Source organism: Triturus cristatus, chromosome 9 (genome assembly GCF_964204655.1).
Source record: "Triturus cristatus chromosome 9, aTriCri1.1, whole genome shotgun sequence".
NCBI lineage: Eukaryota > Metazoa > Chordata > Amphibia > Caudata > Salamandridae > Triturus > Triturus cristatus.
Genome location: NC_140592.1, coordinates 981,604,223 through 981,628,106, shown reverse-complemented (window position 1 = coordinate 981,628,106; position 23,884 = coordinate 981,604,223).

Sequence of the window (23,884 nt, the reverse complement as noted above, 5' to 3'; positions counted from 1 at the left end):
TTTTAAGGACAAATATACATTCTATTCAATATACAGATAGTGGGAGGAATGTAAGAATTTCAAATATGTTGGTCTGTCCAAGTGTTTACACAAAATTCAAATATAATATTTACACAGAATTTAAATAATTCAATTTTACTTCTTTTATAGCGCTACTCAACGTAATGCAGGGTGTCAGAGTGCTTTACATACCATACACATTGACAAAAAATCATGCAAGTGTGTAAATCATTGTACAAGATGTTTTGCATGACACAGTGAGGGTTAAAATATGTAGCAGTCACATATCCTACATAGCTCACTGTGCAATATTAAATGGCTTACAAATTATGAACTGCAAGTAACAGAGGGATCTGTGTTCAAAGCCCACTAACCTAGCTACATTAAAAAATAAATCTGTCATATTATATGAAGTGCTTAGCAGGAGACACATTGACCTTCACAACTACTTTGATTCAGATCTGGGGCTACACAAAACCGAGATCTCTTCAACAAATACTTTAACCTCCAGTGTTCTCACCAATTATTATTACCTGATATTTACTGGGCACCTCTGCAGATGCCTTAACACCATAAAATGTTAGCAACCAATTAAGCATAACAGATGCATGACCATGTGCATTATGAGATTTAACAAATTTTGCTTTAAACTTGTTCTGAAAAGGGGTCGCCTGACCTTGCCCCATCACACACACTAAGGGACTCACTCATTTATGCACAACAATCCTTTCCGACACGACTTCTATGGCTTTTGGTGTACTAGGCCTGACGGTGTGGGGAACACACAACTTTTAGCTGTCCCAATTGGTACGACCACAGCAGTGAGTTTGTGCTTGGTCGCCCCTTCCTGATTGCCAGGCAGAGTCCCCATCTTCTGGGCCCCCTCCCCCTGCGATTGCATTGGCACCTAATATAGCCTCTGCAGGATGGGAAGGTGCTTTGCTGCCCGCAAGGGGGTGCTGCTACAGAGGGAGGGGAGAGAGAATGATCTAATGTGCTGGGGAGGAAGCGAGGCAGTGGAAATCGCTTATATATGGACTGTGGCAGGCTGAGGATGTGTTGTGTGAGACAGGTTTGGGAATGTGTGCTATTCTTATCTGTGCCATTGCCTCCACCCTGATCAAGCCGTCACCTTGTGCTATGCTGATGGCGGTGACGTGCTGTGCTGCGCTTTATATAATTTGATTTTGATGACAACACAGTCCCGCGCGTCCTCCAATGAGTCCACCACCACCTGGCCCCGCGCGCTGCCGAATCCGACAAAACAAGCGGCAACTCCAAGCTCGTGGGCATTAAAAAGTACAGCGCGGGGGATGGACAAGAATGATGCCCAGGGCCGTCATTGGTAGTGCTTTTGCGCGCTACGAGATTGATGGCCTGGGACCCACATACCTGTAGCTGAGTCTACTACTAGGCTAGGGTACGCAGCGGTACTCATGTGCAAGACCAGGTGCGCTTGCACATACAAAATACACATGTGCTGCTGTGGCGGGCACGGCCCGCCTCACGTGTGGGGGCAGTGGGGGTTGGGGTGGGCGTGCTGTATGCCATACATAGGCTAAGGCAAGGGGCAGGGCTGCAGGCAGCATATACAGACATCATTGGAGGGACAAGAGTTAGTCACGTCACATGCACTGTACGCACAGGCTGGGCTGGTCTTCTCTGTCCTGACCTCCTCCCTCCTCCAATCATACTTCTCCTCCAATCATACCTCACCAATGACCGCCTCCCTCCTCCAATCATACCTCTCCTCCCTCTTCCATTCATACCTCACCCATCCAGCTTGCTGCACGCTCATTCACCAACAAGCGCATGCCAACAGACTCCTTGTGGTCGGCGCCGCCCCAGCAGTATTTTTGAGCACAATGGGCTTATGCCTGCCCAAAAAGTAGCCCCCCGCCAGGTATGGGTTATTCCCACACAAATGGGAAAAATGTCGCCCAATTGTGCGGGAAATAGCCTAATCTGGCAACACTGGGCCCGGGGTCTGGGAACTAACTTCTCTGAGGGTGCAGGCAGGCAAATTTGAGTAGGGGGCGCAGAATCATTGGTCAGACTCTCGCGTTGCTCTGCGCGAGTCAGACCAATTAATGATCTGCGCCCCCTTTACGTCACTGCCTACAATTAAGGCAGATCAGGTGCGTCAGTGCCTTGTCACAAGTTGTGGTGCCAAAAGTAAATGTACATGGGTGAGTGCGGCCTGCACGCACCAGCAGCACCATGTCCCTGCGCTTGCACACACAGTGCAGTGGACTGGTTACTTGTATGGTAATTTGGGTTGAATTTAGTAATGTGTGTGCAAGGCACACACACTACTAAATTCAACCCAGCTACGGCACCGCAGCACCTCTCGGTAAAAAGCACCACCACTGCCATTTGTGAGTGAGAGTTCACCTTACCAATGGCAGAGCAGTTGAGCTTTTTGAGGCAGGAGGAGCGACACTGCACTCAGGGCATTGTGCAGAGCAGTACATACAGGACGGCCTTCTGATTTTGTTGCTGGGGGCCAATTTTTAAAAAATTCGCCCCAGTAACAAAACCGCCCCCCTGTAAGGAAACCGGTCCCCACCCCTTCCGGTCTCCTGGGGGATTGCCGGGTGCCCGGTAATGCCAGTCCAGCCCTGCCTATCTCCCTTTCTACCCTGCTTTTTCTAAGATTCTTGAAAAGCATATCAACACTCTACTCTCCTCTTTCAATACTTCTTGTAATCTGCTCCATCCATCTCAGTCCGGCTTTGGGACAGGTCATAGTATGGAATCCGCCCTACTGGGAGTCACAGAGCTCCTCAGGCAAGAACATGACTCCAGTGGGACTGCCGCCCTTGCCCTTTTGGATTTAAGTGCAACTTTCAATACGGTTTTACATTCTATCCTACTGGACAGATTGGAGGCACTAGGCATTGTGGATCTGGCCCTTAAATGGATGTCCTCTTTTCTGAAAGATCGTACTTTTCAGGTCTCATCAGCTAATAACACATTCAAGACCCTCTCGCTGACCTCGGGGGGTTCCAGCTTTTTAACATTGGAACCCCTGCTTTTTAACATTTACCTTGCTTTTTAACATCGCCTGCTTTTTAACATTTACCTTCCTCCCCTGATGGACGTGATTGAGGAGTCTGGTTAAATTTTTTCTTATGCTTATGATTCCCAGATTATTTTTTCACTATCTAATGCTCAGAACTAGATCCTTCTCCACTTAGGCAAGGTCTGACTAATGTCGGCCGTTGGATGAACAGAAATGCTTTAAAGCTTAATGACAATAAACCAAAGTCATGATTCAGGGCAACACTCCCAAACTCTAGGGAGATAACCATTGGCCGGTCTCTTTTGGACCCTTACTCATGCCGGTTGATAAAGTTAAAAATCTTGGCTTTATCATTGATACAAATCTTTCACTTAAGCTGCAGGTCTCCAAACTCACATCATCTTGTTTTGCCATTCTTAAATGGCACAAGAAAATCCTTTGTCTGATTCGTTTGAATACCCAAAGAACTGTTTTGCAGGCCTTGGTAACATTCAGATTGGACTATGGGAATGTTCTGTATCTGGGCACCGATAAATTAGTCATTCACGTTTACAGATCATCCAAAACGTGGCCGCCCGCCTTCTCTTTCGGCTGCCTAGACATACTTCTGTCTATCCACTGCTCCACAAACTACGCTGGCTTAAGGTCGACAAGCATATTACATTTAAGGCCTTATGCTTTATGTTCCGAGCTAGGCATGGCCTCGCCCCTTCATACATCCAAGGTCTGATGCTACCTTATGTACCCACCCGACCGCTCAGGTCATCTAACCTCGCCCTATGCACCATGACCAAATTTCACTTGGCCCACATGAAGGGACGATCCTTTGCATACTTAGGCCCTAAACTCTGGAACTCTCTTCCTTTGGCTCTCAGGAATTGCCATTCTCTACTTACGTTCCATAAGAATTTGAAGACTTTACTCTTTAACTTCTCTTAATGAGCTCAGTGGATCCTGCTTCGGGTTTAGGTACACTGTTGGTGTTTGCTCTAGCGCCGGGTGACCATTATGGGTAGCTACATGCTTTAAAAGGTCTTTTTAATATTAATAATAATAATCTACTGGTATTAGGCATTGTAGATGCCCTTTCACTAATAAACAGAGTAGGCTTGCTTTAAAATCTTCTATAAATAAATGATGCAGATCAAGTGTGTGGCCCTGAATAAGTGCACAGTCTGGAGAATAGAACCACCCTTGTCTCCTTACTGGTGAGCCTTGCTTGATCTCCTGATATTAAAACATATGTGGTGTTCTCCAGGAAAGTGATAACCAGGAACGCCAGTATAAGTGAGACAGGTAGGTTAATTCACCTCATCCACCAACTGTACATCTTCAACTGTCCCCCACATGAATGTTTCCCACTCAATGTTCTCTTATTCTAGAATAGAGCAAATACACTATTCTAAATTCCAATGATGTGGTACAGATAAGATTATGAAGAAAGGAGGATGTACAACATCACACATCTTCCCCCTCAACAACGGAAAATAACAAATTTAGCACAAGTAAGTAAACAGAGGTAAGTAAATGTACACTTTAGGTGTACCTAAGCATTATGCATGAACAGAGCAATACAAAATGACTAGAATGAACAAAGGTTAATCTTCAATCATATATACACAGGGAGTCTGTGCAAACCTAAAACTAAACATAGTCTTTCATATATGCAGGAAGTCTGCACACTCTCTGACTTCTTTCTCTAACACAACCTGAGACACTAGGCAAGCCAGAGAAAGAAGATGAGAAATTTGAAAACTTTGAACGTGAGTCCTGTCTGTCACCACCAGACTGGTCTGGTGAGGAGGAAGGATCCACTAGCACAACACGACTCTTGTTCCAAATCCTCCCATCACTAGTCTTGACGGCATTTTTGAAAACCTTTACTACTGGTCTGACATTAGTGTATTTCGACCATGGTTGACACCCAACCGGAGATTTTATTTTAACCAGGTCACCAACTTTTACCGTCTGGAATTGTGCAAATTTTTTCTCATCAAAGTAAGATTTTCTCAAGGACTGTTTCTCCAGTTCCTTAACTCTCCAATCCCCTATCTGATTATTAAAAAAACCCTTATTCAAGATCATCCACCCAGGACATAACAACAGATTGGGAATTCTCCCTTTAAAGAGTTCAAAGGGCGATCTTCCAGTGGTCGAGTGAGGAGAAACACGATAAGAAGAGATTCTGTCCTGAAGTGATGCTTTCCAATTTAGACCACTGGCCCTCGCCAGTTGAATGCTTTCTTTAAGAGTTTTGTTGACCCTTTCAATCACACCATTAGCTTACGGATGATAGATCGCACACTTTTTGTGAGTTATACCACAGCTGTCAAGGAAGTGTTTAAACTAATTAGAAGAAAATTGTGGCTCATTGACAGAAAGTATGCTATTGGGGAAGCTTTCTTTTTTGAATATTTCCTGTAAAAACTTAATTACACATGCTGTGGAAACATCTCTCATAGCACACACCTCTATCCACCTAGAGTAGAGATCTAAAACCACAATCAAATAGGGTGTATCGCACACCCCATGCAACGGTCCAATAATGTCAATTGAAATCTCATCCCAAGGGTGAACTGGTAACTTTCTGCAAACCATGGGAGTTTGTTTCGTTTTCAAAATGTTGTCGCTAGCACAGCATTCAACATATTCACAAACCAACCTCTCAATCTCAACATCCATGCCAGGCCACCAAAACTGCAATCTCAACAATTCTTTGGTTCTAACGATGCCAGGATGACCCACATGGGCAAAAGTGAGTAACCTCTTTCAAATACCTAGTGGTGGAACCAACTTTGTCCCTCTAGCAAGCATGCTATCCACTACTGAGAGTTCATCAGAAACCAAACTCCATGGCTTCTCCAACCGTTTATTCTCACTCAACATCTCAATCACTTTTTTGATCTCATCATCTTTGTTGATCTCAACTTTCCAATCATCCTGAGTAACAACACAGTCAGTGATCTCACATACCTTGACAATCTCAGAATCAGAAGTGACCTCTTCGTCCAAATTTCCACTGAGATCAACTAACCTGGAAAGACAGTCAGCAGATTTATTGATTACCCCCGGAATATAGTCTACCTCAAATTCGAATTCTTGTAGAGAGATAATCCATTTTTTATTCTAGAAGAAATAGAGTCAAGGCCTTTCTTTGAAAACACCTCCTTCAAAGGCTTATGGTCAGACAAAACGTTAACCTTTGTTCCCCAAATTAAATTTTTGAACTTCCTTAAAGCCCAAAAAATGGCTAAGGACTCCTTCTCTATAACAGAGTAGTTCCTTTCCGACCCCCTGAGACATCTTGAGGCATGAGCAATAAGACAATCCATACCATTCTTCTCTTGAACCAAAACAGCACCTCACCCCTTTTCACTGGCATCAGTCATAATAAAGGTAGGATCCCCTGGCACAAACGCATGAAGAGCAGTAGCTTTGCATAGTTCCTCTTTGATTAAAATGAACTCCTTCTCACACTCACCTGACCACTGAAAAAAGACATTCTTTACAGTGAGTTTCCTCAAATTGTGGGTCTTACCAGCATAGTCCGGAATTAATTTATTATAAAATTCTACCATGCCAAGAAAGGACAGAAGTTCCTCCTTGTTAAGCGGTTCAGAAATTTTCGTGATGGAATCTACCAACTCCTTCTTAGGAAAAACACCATGACCAGTTATGCGATGGCCAAGATAATTTACTTCTTCCAAGCCAAATTTGCACTTATCTTTCCTAAGAGTAAGGCCAGCTTTTCTTAGACGATCCAGTACAGCAAGCACACGAATATTGTGTTCTTGAATAGAGTTACCAAAAATTAAAAGATCGTCTTGATAACATTTTACACCAGTAAGGCCTTCGAGAATGTTAGACATGATACGTTGGAATACCAAAGCCTCCGAGATAAGACCAAAAGGCATTCTACAAAATTTAAAAGTACCCATGGGAGTTACAAAGACAGTGAGATCTTGAGAAGAGTCTTCTAACTCAACCTGATGATAGGCTGAAGCCAAGTCTAGGGTAGAGAAGTACTTCGTGCTACTAACCATTTCGTCTATGTTGGGCAGTGGAAACTTATCAACAATGACTTCTTTGTTCAAGGCGCGTAAGTCAATGCATAGACGAAGCTCCCCACTGGCCTTCTTAGCTACGACTATGGGAGCCAACCATTCCGTTGCTTCCACCGGTACACTTAAGCCTGTATTTACCAACTTGCCAATTTCCCTCTGCGCACCAGCTTGTTCGTTTAGTGGGATCCTTCTTACTTTGGCAACCACAGGCACCGCCCCATATCTTACCTTGATGTGGTGTTTATACCCTTTGAGACACCCTAGGGAGTCCCTAAATATGTCAGGGAACGGTTCCACAAATGTAAGAGAGGAATCTTCAACTGCTTGTACCTGAACCTGTGGGGAGGCATTGGGGTTCAAATGCACTCCAAGTAGATGTTGGTGAGGCCAACCCATGAGGGAGTCACCATGCTTAGCTACGTATACTTTCCTTGCAATAACTCTTCCACAGAGTTCTATAGTGGCTACAAAATATCCAGACATCCTTATAGGTAACCCACCATAACCTACAGGAGAAAGGTCATTTCTAAGAAGTTTAATATTGTTCGCAAAGTGCTTTAAAAAGACATCCTCACCAATCATGGTTAAATGCGAGCATGAGTCAAACTTGAAATCAAGTGCTACACCATCAATGTTCACCATATGTGAAGGATGGTCACCCTTCCTTACATCAACCTGGAAGGTGACCACCTTTACCTCAGGTTGATTTTTTGTGACAGTACGGTTATCCCTACTAATTTTGCTTTTGCAACATTTTGCAAAGTGACCTTTGCGTCCACATGTGTTGCAAACAACCCGTAGGCCAGGACAAAAGGACGAATTTGCAAGATGCCCAAAACGACCACATCTAAAAATAAATGGGCTTGCCACTGACAGATGAGCTAGCAACATTGTTAGGAACAGAGGTACATTTATCTTTTTCTTTCATCTCTTTCTTCTGTACCTGACACACAACCTCTTCTACTTTAGTTTCAGTCGTGGTCAGTTTGCTCTTCTCACCACTGAGCTCATCAACGCACTTCATCATGTGCTCAACTTGTTTAGCAATAGCAATGACTTCTTCCAGTGGAGGTTCATCCTTCAACCAGAGCTCCTTTCTGATGTTATCATGTGCACACTTTAGAACAAATTGATCCCTGATTCTCTCCTCTACAGCTGGGCTAAATTTGCAAGAAGACGCAAGTTTCCTAAGCGCTGAAACAAAGTTTTCAACTGATTCATCTTTCTTCTGTTCTCTTAATCCGAAATGGTACCTTTCCATTATCGTGCTCAATCTTGGTAAATAATGGCGATCTAATTGTAAGAAGCATATTTCGTATTCGTTCAGGTTTCTTTGTTCAGCAGCACTTAGATCTGGTAAATGTTCTAACACTTCCTGTCCCTCACCCCCAAGGCAATGTAGTAGTAAAGAATGTTTACGTTCCGCACTTAAATTCGTCCCACATACCCTTGCATAATTCACAAATATTTTCTTCCACTTCTGCCATTTCACACTAGGTTCTCCTGGGCTTGTTAGAAAGAAAGTAGGTTGCATTACATTCTGCATGTTGAAGCTAATTGTACAGTAGGAATTCTTTTTTTAAATACACATGCGATGAATCAAGTAAACCAGAACTTGAACACTTGCACATCAGCGAGTTGATAACTCTTTAACTTGTTTACACCTGAAACACCCTACAAACATAAAGATATTGTTAGACCTGGCACCTTGGCGTGAGTTTCCCTTCCACTTTTTGACGGTGTGCCTCGATTGTTTTGCTGGTGTTGTCCGCTCAGGGCACTGCGCCACGGCTGATCCGTACCGCAGTGCAAGTGCTCCCTAAGTAAAGTGTACCTGTAATCGATGTCCATGATTGGGTTATTGGATTCACTGTCAGTCCCCAGTAAAGGGCACCAGAGGTGCCAGGGCTTGTGAATGCCAATGCTGCTGGTGGGCTTGCAGCGCTGGTTACGCCACCCACGGAAGCGGCTTTGTAAAGTGTGTCTAGGGTCTGCCACCGCAGACCCTGTGCGCGGTCCGGGACCGTCGCGCTGACTGCGCAAGTGCCCCCACTTGCCAGTCCCTAAACCTTCCCTTACCTACATATTAGCCACCCCTCTGGTAGGCCCACGGGCAGGGTGCATTGTAGGCATAAGGTAGGACATGCCCTGATGTGTGTGTGGCATGTCTTAGTAGTGAATTACCGCCCTTTTCGTTCTTCACTATTGAAGGCTACCTGCTCTCCGTAGGCCAGAATGGGCTGCCGGGATCGCGCCAACGCTGCGACCCCGGTGGACTCAGAGAGCATGGTAGAGTGTCAAGTTTAGTACGCCTGAACTCAGGACGATAAAATATTTCTTGTAGTCAAGTTTATTTTAGTGTCCTGGGTTTGTAAATACTACTTTTAGAAAGTTAGTATTTACTGACCTGACCATCTCAGTCCGCCTCTGCTGTGTGTGTGTGAGTGTTCTGCCCAGCAACAGTAAGGAGCAGGGTGGGGGGATCCCCAGAGACAGGTTGGCTGCCAGGTGGTGGGTAGAGAGATCACACCAGGATGAGTGGGAGGAGTACACCTTGACTCTTGAATAGACCTGTGCTCTGCCACCACAAAGCCGGCGCCACCCCCTGTGGGGCGGCTGATGTCTCTGCCCTGCTGCTGAAAGGAAAGAGCAGAGTCACCATAACAAAGTGCTCCAGAACTGGACTGAGCCAGGCCTAGGCCCCCTGGCGCTAAAGAACAAAAGAATTATGGTATAAAAGTAGGAGCCTGGCTCCTAAGAAATCAGAATCCTGTTTACCACAAAGAACCTCTGCCCGACTAGAAGGAGAAGGAGACGCTGGAGGAGCTGGCCTGCTGCCTGCCTTGCTGAGAAAGGAGAGGAAGAGACTATTGAAAAGACTTTGCTACTTTGTGCTTGAACATTCTCCAAGGGCTTGATCTGAGCTTGCCCCCTGAACTGAACCCCAGGACCAGTGGGTTCTCTGTGCTTCTTGCTCGTCCTCCAATTCGAGCCGTGTGTGCATCCCGCTGGAAAAGAGACTGCGCCCCTCATCGCCCCTCCTAGGGCCGTGACACTCAGGAGCTCGCCTGCCGCAATCCCGTGAGAGCCCCGCTCCGTCCGGAGCCGCTCTCTGTCCCCGGGCCAGGCCGCCTGCACCCCTGTCACCGCCTGCCATTGGAGTGCGCTGAACGCGCTATCACCCCTTCTGCCGGAAGCCGTCCTACGACTGCGATCCACGCCGGGTCATCCAGCTGCACTGACTGTGCCCTGTGACCCCGCTTCGCTATCCCCGGACATCTCAGGCCGCGCCGCCCCCGCTGTGGAGACCCTCCTGCACCGCCGTGCTAACGGGTCGCGGGCCGCGCCTGCCTACTTGCCCACACCTGCTGATTGAGGACCCAAGAACACGTCCCAAGCTGAGAGTCGCACCGACCTGTGCCGACTCTCCACTTCACGAAAGAAGTCCAGTATCGGGCTCGGGGCCCGCAACGCCTTATTTCCCCGTTCGCAGGAACCGATCGCTGTGAGTACTGGATCTCCAAGTAAAGAGACTACGAACTATCCATTTGGATCTACGAAGCCAAGAACATTTGCCTGCTGTATAACCTGGTGGCCTAGCGAAAACGTTATTGGTCTTGTGATAAGTCTGCTGAGATATATATACCTTATTTTTACATAAAGAAACGTATTTTTATATATATCCAAGCCTGGTGTCCGTTTCTGGGGGGATTAATGTATTTACTGTGTGTACGATTGTAAGTGCTTAGCCAACAACGCCTGAGGAATCGCCTTGGCTGCTCACGCCACGCACCTAGAGGGTGAGCAAGGGTCATTCGCGAAGGGTTATCCTGCGCCCTGACGTGGAAGAGAGGGTCCCCGCTTGACACAAGGGCAACCTTGCGCCAACCGGAGATCCCCGAATCTAACATTGGTGGCAGCGGGTGGGATTTCGGATTTGCACTTGTAATTTGCATACAGTGAATTATTAATCACCAGATAGTGAGAGCAGACCAAATAACGCAGCCACAGGTTTTTCATTTTGGGAACTTTGTTGAGACATCTACCATCACTGCAACCATGCCTGGCTCACACTCCGCTGGGAGAGCACTCTCTGTGATTTCTGGAATAGATGAGGTGGATTGGGAGAGACTGGAAGGCTACACGATAGAGCAATTGAAAGGCTACAGTGTAAAGTTCCGAGTCCCCCATGCTGGATTCAAGAGGAGAACCCAGTACGCCAAGGCGCTGAGAGCCTGGAAGGAGTCACGAGACCCACGGAATGCGGGGGACATCGTTCCGCCTGACAACCTTGAGGAGCCCAGCAGAGTCCGGTCGCCAGAGGAGCTGGCAGACAGGGCAGCAGACAGGGCGCATGCAATGGAGATGGCCAAGTTGGCAGGACAAATGGAAATGGAGAAGCAAAAGTTGGCCCTGGAGGCGCAACAACGCCAAATGGATCATGATATCAGATTGAAGGAGTTGGAGCTGAAGGCGAAAAGTTTGGACGCCGCTCCTTCTGGTGGCAGCACTCCACCAGCGCAGGTAGAGTCCAAGGTGTACATCCCAAAAGATGTAGTGAAGGAGTATTTTAGAAAGGATGACATAGGGCAGTGGTTTAGGGCCTACGAGGTGGCCATGTCCTCACACCGGGTCCCTGAGAAAGACTGGGGAGCGGGGTTGTGGGGGAGGTTCCTTGCTGAAGGGCGTGACACACTGTTAGATTTACCCTTAGACGTCCAGACCTCATACCCCCATATGAAGGAAGCTTTAATGACCAGGTATGGGTTAACTCCGGAGCTATATAGACAGCGGTTCAGGGAGACGAAGAAGATCCCTGAGAGTACGTATGTGGAGTATGTGACCTTTTTCTGCAGAGCGCTGGATGGTTGGGTGAAGGGTAGCAAAGTGCATGATTATCAAGGGCTGCTTGATTTAATTGCATGGGAGCACTTGTCCAGTCAATGTTTTCCTGAGCTACGCCAGCACCTGATAGATAGCAAGCTGTCCAACCCGAGGAAGCTTGCTGAGGAGGCGGACCGCTGGCTCAGCACCAGGGTCCACAAGGGTCAAGTGGGAGACTCCGCCAAAGGTGGGCAGGGTCCCCAGCAGAAGAGTGGGGGGGACAAGGGTAAACAGAAGGGGTTCCAAAAAGGCCCCCAAAGTAATTCCCAAGGGAACCAGCAGAAGGGTTCTCAGCCTCCCTCACCCCCGCAGCAGAACGGGGCCCCGACAGGTAGACCTGTTCCCAAGGGGCCCTTCAATTGTTATAGGTGTGGTGACCCGGGTCACATTGCCTCTGATCCTAAGTGTCGCCTGTTTGGTAAGACCGCACCCACTGGTGCTCCACCCCGGCAAGTAGCTAGTGTTAACTTTGGGGAGGAAGTAGCAGTCCAGGAGGGTGGGGGTCCCGGGCAGATGACCCTAGTCTCGCTAGGAGACAGTGAGATGGTCCCTGTAACCTACCTGCCCTCCAACACTAAGAAATATGGGCAGGTGGTGACCATCAATGGAAGGAAGGTGGAGGCTCTTAGAGATACAGGAGCCAGCGTGACCTCGGTGAGGCAACACCTGGTGTCTCAAGAGCAGATTGTACCCAATGCCTACTGTAGGGTTGTCAATGCTGACAACGTAGAGAGTCGTTGTCCAATGGCTCAAGTTCCCTTTGAGTGGGGGGAGGTTTCTGGTACTCTACAAGTCGCTGTGAGAACTGACATGCCTGTAGACTGTCTGCTAGGAAACGACCTGGAGAGCTCCCCCTGGGAAAAGGTGGAGAAGACCACGCATCTGAGGATGGTGGGTCTACCCGACTGGGCGTGCGTGACCACCCGGTCCATGGCAGCCAGTAGGGGTGTTGAGAGGGTCCTGGAGCCTGAGGGAGAGGTCCAGGAACCGGCCTTAGGGAGAAGGCGCAGGAGGCGCGGGAAACCGGCCCCCGAGGTTCCCACGGCCCAGGAGGAAGCAGACCCGGAGGGGGATGCCCTGGAGCCTACCGGGGAACAGATTGCCGAACTGGGAGACTTGCCTGAGCTGACCCATTGGCAGCAAGAAGGAGGTCCCTCCAGGGAGGAATTCTGCAGGGAGCAGAAAGAATGCCCTTCTCTCGTGGGTATGCGGCAACAGGCTGCAGACCAGGCCAATGGTGTTCAGGCCAAAACACACTACGTGTACTGGGAGAGTGACCTCCTGTATTCCGAGCCTAAGGCTGCTGAACCTGGGTCAGCCCGTGTGCTGGTGGTACCCCAGAAGTTCAGAACCTTCCTACTGGGGCTGGCTCATGATGTGCCTTTAGCAGGACATTTGGGGATGGACAAGACCTATGACAGGCTTGTCACCCACTTTTACTGGCCCCAAATGCATAAGAATTCAGATTCCTACTGCAGAACCTGTCAGACTTGCCAGGCAAGTGGTAAGAGCGGAGGGAAGCACAAGGCTCCTCTGCAACCTTTCCCTGTGGTCGGTACGCCATTCCAACGAGTGGGTATTGACATTGTGGGGCCTCTGGACCCCAAGACAGCCCTGGGCAACAGGTTCATCCTGGTCTTGGTGGACCATGCCACCCGGTACCCTGAAGCCATCCCTCTGAGGACAGTGACGGCCCCCGTGGTGGGACGGGCACTGATGGGAATTTTCTCCCGAGTGGGATTCCCTCTAGAGGTGGTGAGCGACAGGGGGACCAATTTCATATCCACATATATGAAATCCCTGTGGAAGGAGTGTGGGGTAACTTACAAGTTCACCACTCCTTACCACCCCCAAGGAAACGGGTTGGTTGAGAGATTCAACCGAACCCTCAAAGGCATGATCATGGGCCTGGACGGTCCGATGAGGCGTAAGTGGGACGTCCTCTTGCCATGCCTGCTCTTCGCTTACCGAGAGGTGCCACAGAAGTCTCTAGGATTCAGCCCCTTTGAGCTTCTGTATGGTCACCCGGTAAGAGGACCTCTGAGTTTGGTGAAGGAAGGCTGGGAGCAATCTCCCAGGAAACCTCCCCAGAATGTATATAGTTACATGCTGGCCTTCCGAAAACAGACTCGGCGTTTCAGGCAACTTGCTGAGGCAAATCTGGAAGCCAGCCAGGAGGAGATGAAGCGGTGGTACGACCGGAATGCCACTCTGGTAGAGCTTCAACCTGGACAAAAGGTGTGGGTCTTGGCCCCAGTGGAGCCGTGTGCACTTCAGGATAAGTGGACAGGTCCATTTGAGGTTGTGGAGCGCAAAAGTCCTATCACCTACTTGGTGGACATGCAGACTCCCAGGAACCCTTTGAGGGTCCTACATGTTAACCGCCTTAAGCCCCACTTAGAGAGGACCGAAGTGGGCATGTTGCTGGCCACTGATGATGGAATGGAAGAGGAGACCGAGCCTCTTCCTGACCTCTTAGTGGCCTCTGAGAAAGATGGGTCAGTGGATGGAGTTAACCTCTCACCCACCCTGACACCCGAACAACAGGAAGATTGCCGCCACTTGCTGGGACAATTTTCCGACCGATTCTCCCTGGTTCCTGGTGTCACAGACTGGTGCGTCCATGATGTGGACACAGGAGACAGCTTACCTGTGAAGCACAAGGCTTACAGGGTAACTGACAGGGTCCGAGCTTGCATCAAGGAGGAGGTCTCCAAAATGCTTGCGCTAGGGGTGGTTGAGTCCTCCAGCAGTCCTTGGTCCAGCCCCGTGGTCTTGGTCCCAAAGGCTGCTGCGCCGGGAGCCACACCTGAACTCCGGTTCTGTGTGGACTACAGAGGACTCAATTCAGTCACGAAGACTGACGCGCACCCCATCCCCAGAGCTGATGAGCTCATTGATCGGCTGGGGGCTGCCCGGTTCCTCAGTACGTTTGACTTAACGTCTGGGTACTGGCAGATCGCCTTGACCGATGGGGCCAAAGAGAGGTCAGCATTCTCTACTCCAGATGGGCACTTCCAGTTCCGAGTCATGCCATTTGGAATGAAGAATGCCCCTGCCACCTTTCAGAGGTTGGTCAACCAGGTACTGGTCGGGCTGGATGCGTTCAGTGCCGCCTACCTGGATGACATCGCAGTGTTCAGTGCCACCTGGCCTGACCACCTGCGCCACCTCTGGGAAGTGTTGATGGCGCTGCGCCGAGCAGGCCTCACGATCAAGGCAAGCAAGTGCCAGATCGGGCAGGGTTCCGTGGTGTACTTGGGACACCAAGTGGGGAGTGGCAAGGTGGCACCCTTGCAACCCAAAATCGAGACCATCCTGGCTTGGGAACCCCCCAAGACGCAGACCGCAGTGAGGGCCTTCCTGGGGCTCACTGGGTACTACAGGAGGTTTGTCAAGGGCTATGGAACGATCGTTGCCCCCTTGACAGAGCTGACTTCGAAGAAGCAGCCCAGGAACGTGATTTGGACTGACACCTGTCAGAAAGCTTTCGACACCCTGAAGACGGCCATGTGCACGGCGCCCGTGCTCTTGGCCCCTGACTTCTCCAAGGAATTCCTAGTCCAGACAGACGCTTCAGAGCATGGTGTAGGGGCTGTTCTTTCACAGATGACTGAGGAGGGCTGGGACCAACCCGTAGCCTTCATCAGTAGGAGGTTACTTCCACGGGAAAGTAGGTGGAGTGCAATTGAGCGAGAAGCATTTGCTGTGGTCTGGGCGCTGAAGAAGCTAAGACCCTACTTGTTTGGGTCTCACTTCCGGGTTCAGACGGACCACAGGCCCCTCAGATGGTTGATGCAAATGAGGGGTGAGAACCCGAAGCTGTTGAGGTGGTCCATCTCCCTACAGGGTATGGACTTTACGGTGGAACACCGTCCTGGTACAGATCACGCCAACGCTGACGGTCTGTCCAGGTATTTCCGCCTTAGTGACGAGGAACCCCCTGGGCAAGGGTAGTTCTCCCCACATTTCAGCTGGAGGGGACACGTGTTAGACCTGGCACCTTGGCGTGAGTTTCCCTTCCACTTTTTGACGGTGTGCCTCGATTGTTTTGCTGGTGTTGTCCGCTCAGGGCACTGCGCCACGGCTGATCCGTACCGCAGTGCAAGTGCTCCCTAAGTAAAGTGTACCTGTAATCGATGTCCATGATTGGGTTATTGGATTCACTGTCAGTCCCCAGTAAAGGGCACCAGAGGTGCCAGGGCTTGTGAATGCCAATGCTGCTGGTGGGCTTGCAGCGCTGGTTACGCCACCCACGGAAGCGGCTTTGTAAAGTGTGTCTAGGGTCTGCCACCGCAGACCCTGTGCGCGGTCCGGGACCGTCGCGCTGACTGCGCAAGTGCCCCCACTTGCCAGTCCCTAAACCTTCCCTTACCTACATATTAGCCACCCCTCTGGTAGGCCCACGGGCAGGGTGCATTGTAGGCATAAGGTAGGACATGCCCTGATGTGTGTGTGGCATGTCTTAGTAGTGAATTACCGCCCTTTTCGTTCTTCACTATTGAAGGCTACCTGCTCTCCGTAGGCCAGAATGGGCTGCCGGGATCGCGCCAACGCTGCGACCCCGGTGGACTCAGAGAGCATGGTAGAGTGTCAAGTTTAGTACGCCTGAACTCAGGACGATAAAATATTTCTTGTAGTCAAGTTTATTTTAGTGTCCTGGGTTTGTAAATACTACTTTTAGAAAGTTAGTATTTACTGACCTGACCATCTCAGTCCGCCTCTGCTGTGTGTGTGTGAGTGTTCTGCCCAGCAACAGTAAGGAGCAGGGTGGGGGGATCCCCAGAGACAGGTTGGCTGCCAGGTGGTGGGTAGAGAGATCACACCAGGATGAGTGGGAGGAGTACACCTTGACTCTTGAATAGACCTGTGCTCTGCCACCACAAAGCCGGCGCCACCCCCTGTGGGGCGGCTGATGTCTCTGCCCTGCTGCTGAAAGGAAAGAGCAGAGTCACCATAACAAAGTGCTCCAGAACTGGACTGAGCCAGGCCTAGGCCCCCTGGCGCTAAAGAACAAAAGAATTATGGTATAAAAGTAGGAGCCTGGCTCCTAAGAAATCAGAATCCTGTTTACCACAAAGAACCTCTGCCCGACTAGAAGGAGAAGGAGACGCTGGAGGAGCTGGCCTGCTGCCTGCCTTGCTGAGAAAGGAGAGGAAGAGACTATTGAAAAGACTTTGCTACTTTGTGCTTGAACATTCTCCAAGGGCTTGATCTGAGCTTGCCCCCTGAACTGAACCCCAGGACCAGTGGGTTCTCTGTGCTTCTTGCTCGTCCTCCAATTCGAGCCGTGTGTGCATCCCGCTGGAAAAGAGACTGCGCCCCTCATCGCCCCTCCTAGGGCCGTGACACTCAGGAGCTCGCCTGCCGCAATCCCGTGAGAGCCCCGCTCCGTCCGGAGCCGCTCTCTGTCCCCGGGCCAGGCCGCCTGCACCCCTGTCACCGCCTGCCATTGGAGTGCGCTGAACGCGCTATCACCCCTTCTGCCGGAAGCCGTCCTACGACTGCGATCCACGCCGGGTCATCCAGCTGCACTGACTGTGCCCTGTGACCCCGCTTCGCTATCCCCGGACATCTCAGGCCGCGCCGCCCCCGCTGTGGAGACCCTCCTGCACCGCCGTGCTAACGGGTCGCGGGCCGCGCCTGCCTACTTGCCCACACCTGCTGATTGAGGACCCAAGAACACGTCCCAAGCTGAGAGTCGCACCGACCTGTGCCGACTCTCCACTTCACGAAAGAAGTCCAGTATCGGGCTCGGGGCCCGCAACGCCTTATTTCCCCGTTCGCAGGAACCGATCGCTGTGAGTACTGGATCTCCAAGTAAAGAGACTACGAACTATCCATTTGGATCTACGAAGCCAAGAACATTTGCCTGCTGTATAACCTGGTGGCCTAGCGAAAACGTTATTGGTCTTGTGATAAGTCTGCTGAGATATATATACCTTATTTTTACATAAAGAAACGTATTTTTATATATATCCAAGCCTGGTGTCCGTTTCTGGGGGGATTAATGTATTTACTGTGTGTACGATTGTAAGTGCTTAGCCAACAACGCCTGAGGAATCGCCTTGGCTGCTCACGCCACGCACCTAGAGGGTGAGCAAGGGTCATTCGCGAAGGGTTATCCTGCGCCCTGACGTGGAAGAGAGGGTCCCCGCTTGACACAAGGGCAACCTTGCGCCAACCGGAGATCCCCGAATCTAACAGATATACTAAGAAGCAAAAACAAATGATTAAAATAAAACAGGTGGAAGAAACAAAAATTAACCCTAATCAAGTTCAGAAGTTAATGGCTCCTTGATTTTCTTCACTTTTTTTTTTAAAGGTGTGCCAGTCACTGAAAACAAGGAATGAAACAGTGCATTTGCCCACTCTAATGTTATGCAGCAATCCAAAATCAATAACTTCCTCACTATGTGCCTGGAATTATGTCTTACACCAGATAAGTCAAAATTAGTATCTTACTCGCTCGCTTACACATCCATGATAAAACGTACACATAAACTAAAAAAGTGTATATGTTGTAAAAGAATACAAGTAGAAAAAAGAAAACATGCTGATGTTTTAAATGTGGTTACCATATTTTTTCAATAAAAGCTAAATTAAACATAGCACTGGGCTGACGTTTTGCAATAGAATTACACAGAGCTTTGCAGTCTTCAGCTGGGACCGCCATGCCTGCGGTCCTTGGAATGTTTGCCAAGCCCATGGTACACCCACGCGCCGGATCAGGGGCCCAATTCACAAAGGTAATCTGAGACAGAAGTCTAACTTTACGACTTTTGGTATTCACAGAGGTCATTTACGAGTAGTATCTTTACGTCTCCAGTCGGGTGGAATCTCCGCAACCGGGCCGGAACCTCCGCAGTCGGGGTGGAATCTCTGCAGCCGGGGCGGAATCTCTGGCTAAGGCCAGATGAAATGTAATCACCTACAGCTGCAGTTAGTTGACACCACCTGCAAGACCTGCACTGCAAACCAAATATAAACAGCACACAATCAAGGCACAGGCTTGGCCACACAGTGTTACTGCATGTCTGCTGTGTGTCTTGCATCAAAAAACTATACTGGGCAGGAGACCATGATCCTGGAGTTCATTTTTTGGCACAAGAAAAGGCTCCATGATCTCCCCCCTGGAGCACCAGTGGCACAGAGAAGGCAGCCCTATGGCAGCATTTAGCCACTGCAGTCACAGCATTGGGGGCGGATGTCCGCACTGCAATTGACATTAAGTAGAAGTGAAAGGATGTGATGAGGCAGGTGTAGGAGAAGTATACCAGGATAGAGAGGCGAGAGTCCTCCCTGGTGTACAATTTGAACCCTACCTCCATCTCACCCCACTAGAGAAGGATGTCCTCAACACCATGCACCCCCACATGCTCCATTGGCTGCCTGTGAGTGTTGTCATCAATGTGGTGCCAGGTAAATGTGATGACAATGACAATGATTTGAAATGACTGTCTGCATTGCTCTAGAATTGTGACAATCAACGTTGTCCCAAGTATGTGTAAAAAGCATGGTGAGTCGGAGCCTCATGTGTCTCCTTTTGTGCATTGCACTGCAAGTCCGAGAATCCTTTGGGATGGAAATGGCAAATCCCATTTCCATTTTTTCAGTCCCAAACAGGGTCCCAAGCCTGCTGGTGTATTTAGCTGGTAAATGGCAATAGACAAAGTGCCCCTTTCACTTGGCATTACTGTTAACGTGTAGATGCAGTGATGAAATTTGTTACAAGCTGCACATGTACATTTATTGATTGGGGACTTGTCTCTGCTCTTCTCTATTGCCACAAGCAGCAAAAGTATGGTCATCCACTATAGCAGAGGTCCTTGTATCTGCTGGGAGGCAACAAAATGAGCCACAGCAATCCATACCACATCACAAACTGGGTGAGTAAAAATGACCCGGAAAGGGTCCAAAATCCTAGACTGTTAGCAGACAACCCATGGACATATTACATATATTCCAGCAACAGTGCCAGACCTCTGAATGGAACTCAGAAATCTAGTGCATCATATGTGGCAACTGTAATGTTAACTGACAACACACATATCTTTGTAGGCCCAGTGACATCCAGTATTCCAGCCCCCACAGCAACATCTTCTACAAAGTCAGGTGTGAGATCTGGTTAGGAACCACACACTGGGCAGATGCAGGATCCTTGTAAGTAAACTCAAGAATGATGTACCCGAATGCTCATGCTACTAAAAAGTGGAATTAATGTCCGCAATAGGTTTTGTTAGTTTAACATCACTTTTGTCACTCATCTCAATATACCCACATATGGCACATTACAACATACCACATCATACCATGTTGGCTAATGAAGGGATGACTCAAAATGTATGTCAAGTGAGTGCAGTACGTACACAACTGACTATATTGTTTCATATGAAGTGGAGTATCCACAACTGTATTGAAAGTCCATGACATAAAAACTCTCAAGCAAAATCCAAGACCAAAATGTTCTGGAAATTGATGTGGATGAGGGTCGAATTGATGCCAGTTGGGTTGTGCTTGGGAATTGGCTTTTGGGCTTCCAGGGTGGATGTATAGGAAGTGAAATATATACATCTGGTGGTTGACTTGCACAACGTAAATCCAGTGTAGTCAACAACTGTCTAAGCTTCTCCACTTTACCACAATGTGTGATCCTAGCCAAATGTTGAATATCAGCTTGCCTCCTCTTCTACAGTATTCACATGTAAGCGACAGGTTAAATACATGAGTTCAGGATGTATGCTGTACAAGACCTCATCCAGTGACAGTTAAAATCTACCATGATGTCACTCCAGGAGGAGGGACGCACAAATGTTCCCCAGAATTTGCTTGACTATTATACATATCACATATTAACTCTGCAATTCAGTGATATGATCTGATGTGTAAAGGAGAAACTGGTCTGCATGTTTAGGTACACTCCTTTAGGTTTGTCAACAGATCACATCATACTCATGACCAATGTTCCCTCTAATATTTTTCCTCTGTGTGCGGCAGTGGAGGGTCTCTGCAACCATGGCTACGTTCGCCAGGAACTAGTCCGCGCGTGTGTGCAGCGCCAAATATCACTAAACATTTACTTAAAAAAGTGAAAAGATGGTGCATTTCCACACATACAGCACCACATTTAGGGTCTTAAAGGAGGTTTGCAAATTGGATAAACACGCCATGACATGAATTGGTTACACAGACATGTACACATCAGGTTTAGAAAAGCACAAGACGCCAACGGTGGTACCATCATAAGATTTTACTATGTCAGAAACGCCACCTTTCTCTGCTCCGTTCTGCCATAACCCTGATTGTTCACTCCTGTATTCATGTTAATCACAGCCCCTTCATGAGCTGTGATTAACATGAATACTTAGACAAATGCACACAATGTGCCCCGCACTGCACTTTACTAACAAAACAAATGAGTACAGCAAGTTTAAAAGCACAGCGTCTACTTTCAGAATAAATTGAAAGTATACGCTGTGTTTTTAAACTTGCTGTACTCTTTTGAGTAAAGCGCAGTGCGGGGCAGATTGTGTGCTTTTATTTAAGTATTCATGTTAATCACAGCTCATGAAGGGGCTGTGATTAACATGAATACTTAAACTAAAGCACACAATATGCCCCGCACTGCGCTTTACTCAAAAGAGTACAGCAAGTTTAAAAACACAGCGCGCTGGAGGTTACACGAAGATCTTAGTAACAGGAGCATAACTTTAAACATAGCTCTGTTGCAGGGATTCTGCTTTTGCACAGAACTATGCGCAGGAGACCAGGACCTCAGAGAATTGTGGTGTACCAGAAAACTCCCCTCAGAAGCCAGAACGCCTTATCCGACTAGCTTAGTATCCCATTCGTTAACCTAGATCTAGCTAGGTGGTCCCAATGTCTAGACAAACCAGAACAAGCGACTTAGATATTTCTCAGGAGTGGTGGGAATCCGAAATACCTGTTCGTACTTATTTGTTAGTCCACAACATAATAATACAGACACGGTAAAGTTTAAAGAGTTTATTTTATAAACCTCGCGTCCTAAGATGCAGTACTTTGGCTAACACTAGCAGACTAACAGTACAGATCAGAACCATAAGCATTATTACAATACCATATAAAATGAAAGGAGCAATCATACTATTAATGACAGTGGTATACGGCCACACTCCTTTCACTAGAATCTAATACATTATTATTATTAGACTATTAGAAGGTCTCTTAGGCTAACAGGGGGGACCCCATACCGTATAGATCAGCTTAGTAGAATCACATCAAAGGATCAGCTCTCGCATGCATCAGCTCTTCTGTTCGAATGAATGTAAAACCAAACTGTTCTGCAATATTAAAGACGCTTGTCCTTCAGATATTGGCAGCTGTATGCATGATATGTCTAACAAGTGGTACGATCAATCTAAACACAACACTCTGTACCTTCTAGTGACCCAGACGCGTTCTTTGCATGATGTACAGACCAAGGGCACATTTCACGGTTAAGAATGTGAAACAACAGTTTGTTATCCTGTAAGGCAAAGTCGAGTCAGCATTTCTAAAATGAATAACACATAACAACGGTGTTGTGTGCAGCGCAGCAGAAACGACAAGCTTGCTTGCTAACCATGATCTCGTTTATGCTAACTTAGTGTTGTAAATAGGGCGTGGCTTAATCCATCTCACAGCTCCATGGGCACTTCGCAGCACTAAGGAGCAACCGACGGGCTCAGCAGTCAATCACAGTGCGATAGATATCGACATTAACAGCATCATTTGTGTGCATACCTGCCAAGTGCCACGCTTCAGGCGTGGGACTAAAGCATTTCAGTGTGGTGACCCACATCACCGCACTGAAATGGAAAGTCACGCATTTTAGGTACAGCGCTTGGCTCGGTAGTTAAGCCGTAGCGCTTCTATGCTGAATGAATCTATCGGTGAGCAGTGGTGGTGCCAGCTGATCCCGCCCACCCACAGCGAATCTCGGGTGACACAGGCCAGAGCACCGCTATGTTAACCGGTGCAGGACAGAGTTTGCAGCTGTAAAGTGAATGCGCACTACACAATTTCAGCAGACATTCAAGCACTGAGAGGAGCAGATCGCTCGTCCTGACCCCAGAATTGCACAGAGAGTAAGCCTGTGCCCTGGAGGGTGAAAGGGGTTGTGTCTGGACCGGCCACAATGAGAGAATCTATAGCTAACTTGGCGCAGGACGGGTGGGCTACCCGGAGCTTCAATGAAGCCTACACTGGCCTCAAGCTTTTTGTCAGCGCACGAAGGGTAGAGCTGAGACCATGGCGATTTGCCCCCTGAGATGAGGTTGCAGCTATCTCTTTCGTTGCTGTTCTGCCACCAGTGCTTTCCGATCTTGAGGTGGCAGGTCAGGTCAGTGTTTTGTCTGTTTGTGAGCTTTTCGAGCTAGGGCTGGACTGAACTGATGATTTTTCTGAAGAAAAAAAAAACCCTGCAGTAAGCTTAAATAGACAGAATCTGACATGCAAAACACGTACATATCTATGAGGAGACCCTGAAATCGTGTTTGCTGTGGTGTACGTCCTGATCTCCTACTGTTGCACTGACTTGCTATGCTAAATAAAATTGATTTTGGTGTCACAGTCAGGTTGCTCAAATGGGTGTAGTTTCTTATATTTATGTTTCCCGCATTTTCATTGCTTGCAAAGAAAGTGTCACTCATAGTCGTTGAAATATCACTCATAATTCCACTAGAATTATAAAAATGTCACACATAGCGATCCGAAACCTTGGCAGCTATGGGTACCTAAACCTTAAACTTGCCTCCTTTTTGGGACATAGCGCTTTACTCAAAAGAGTACAGCAAGTTTAAAAACACAGTGTGTACTTTCAATTTATTCTGAAAGTACACGCTGTGTTTTTAAACTTGCTGTACTCATTTGTTAGAAAAGCGCGGTGCGG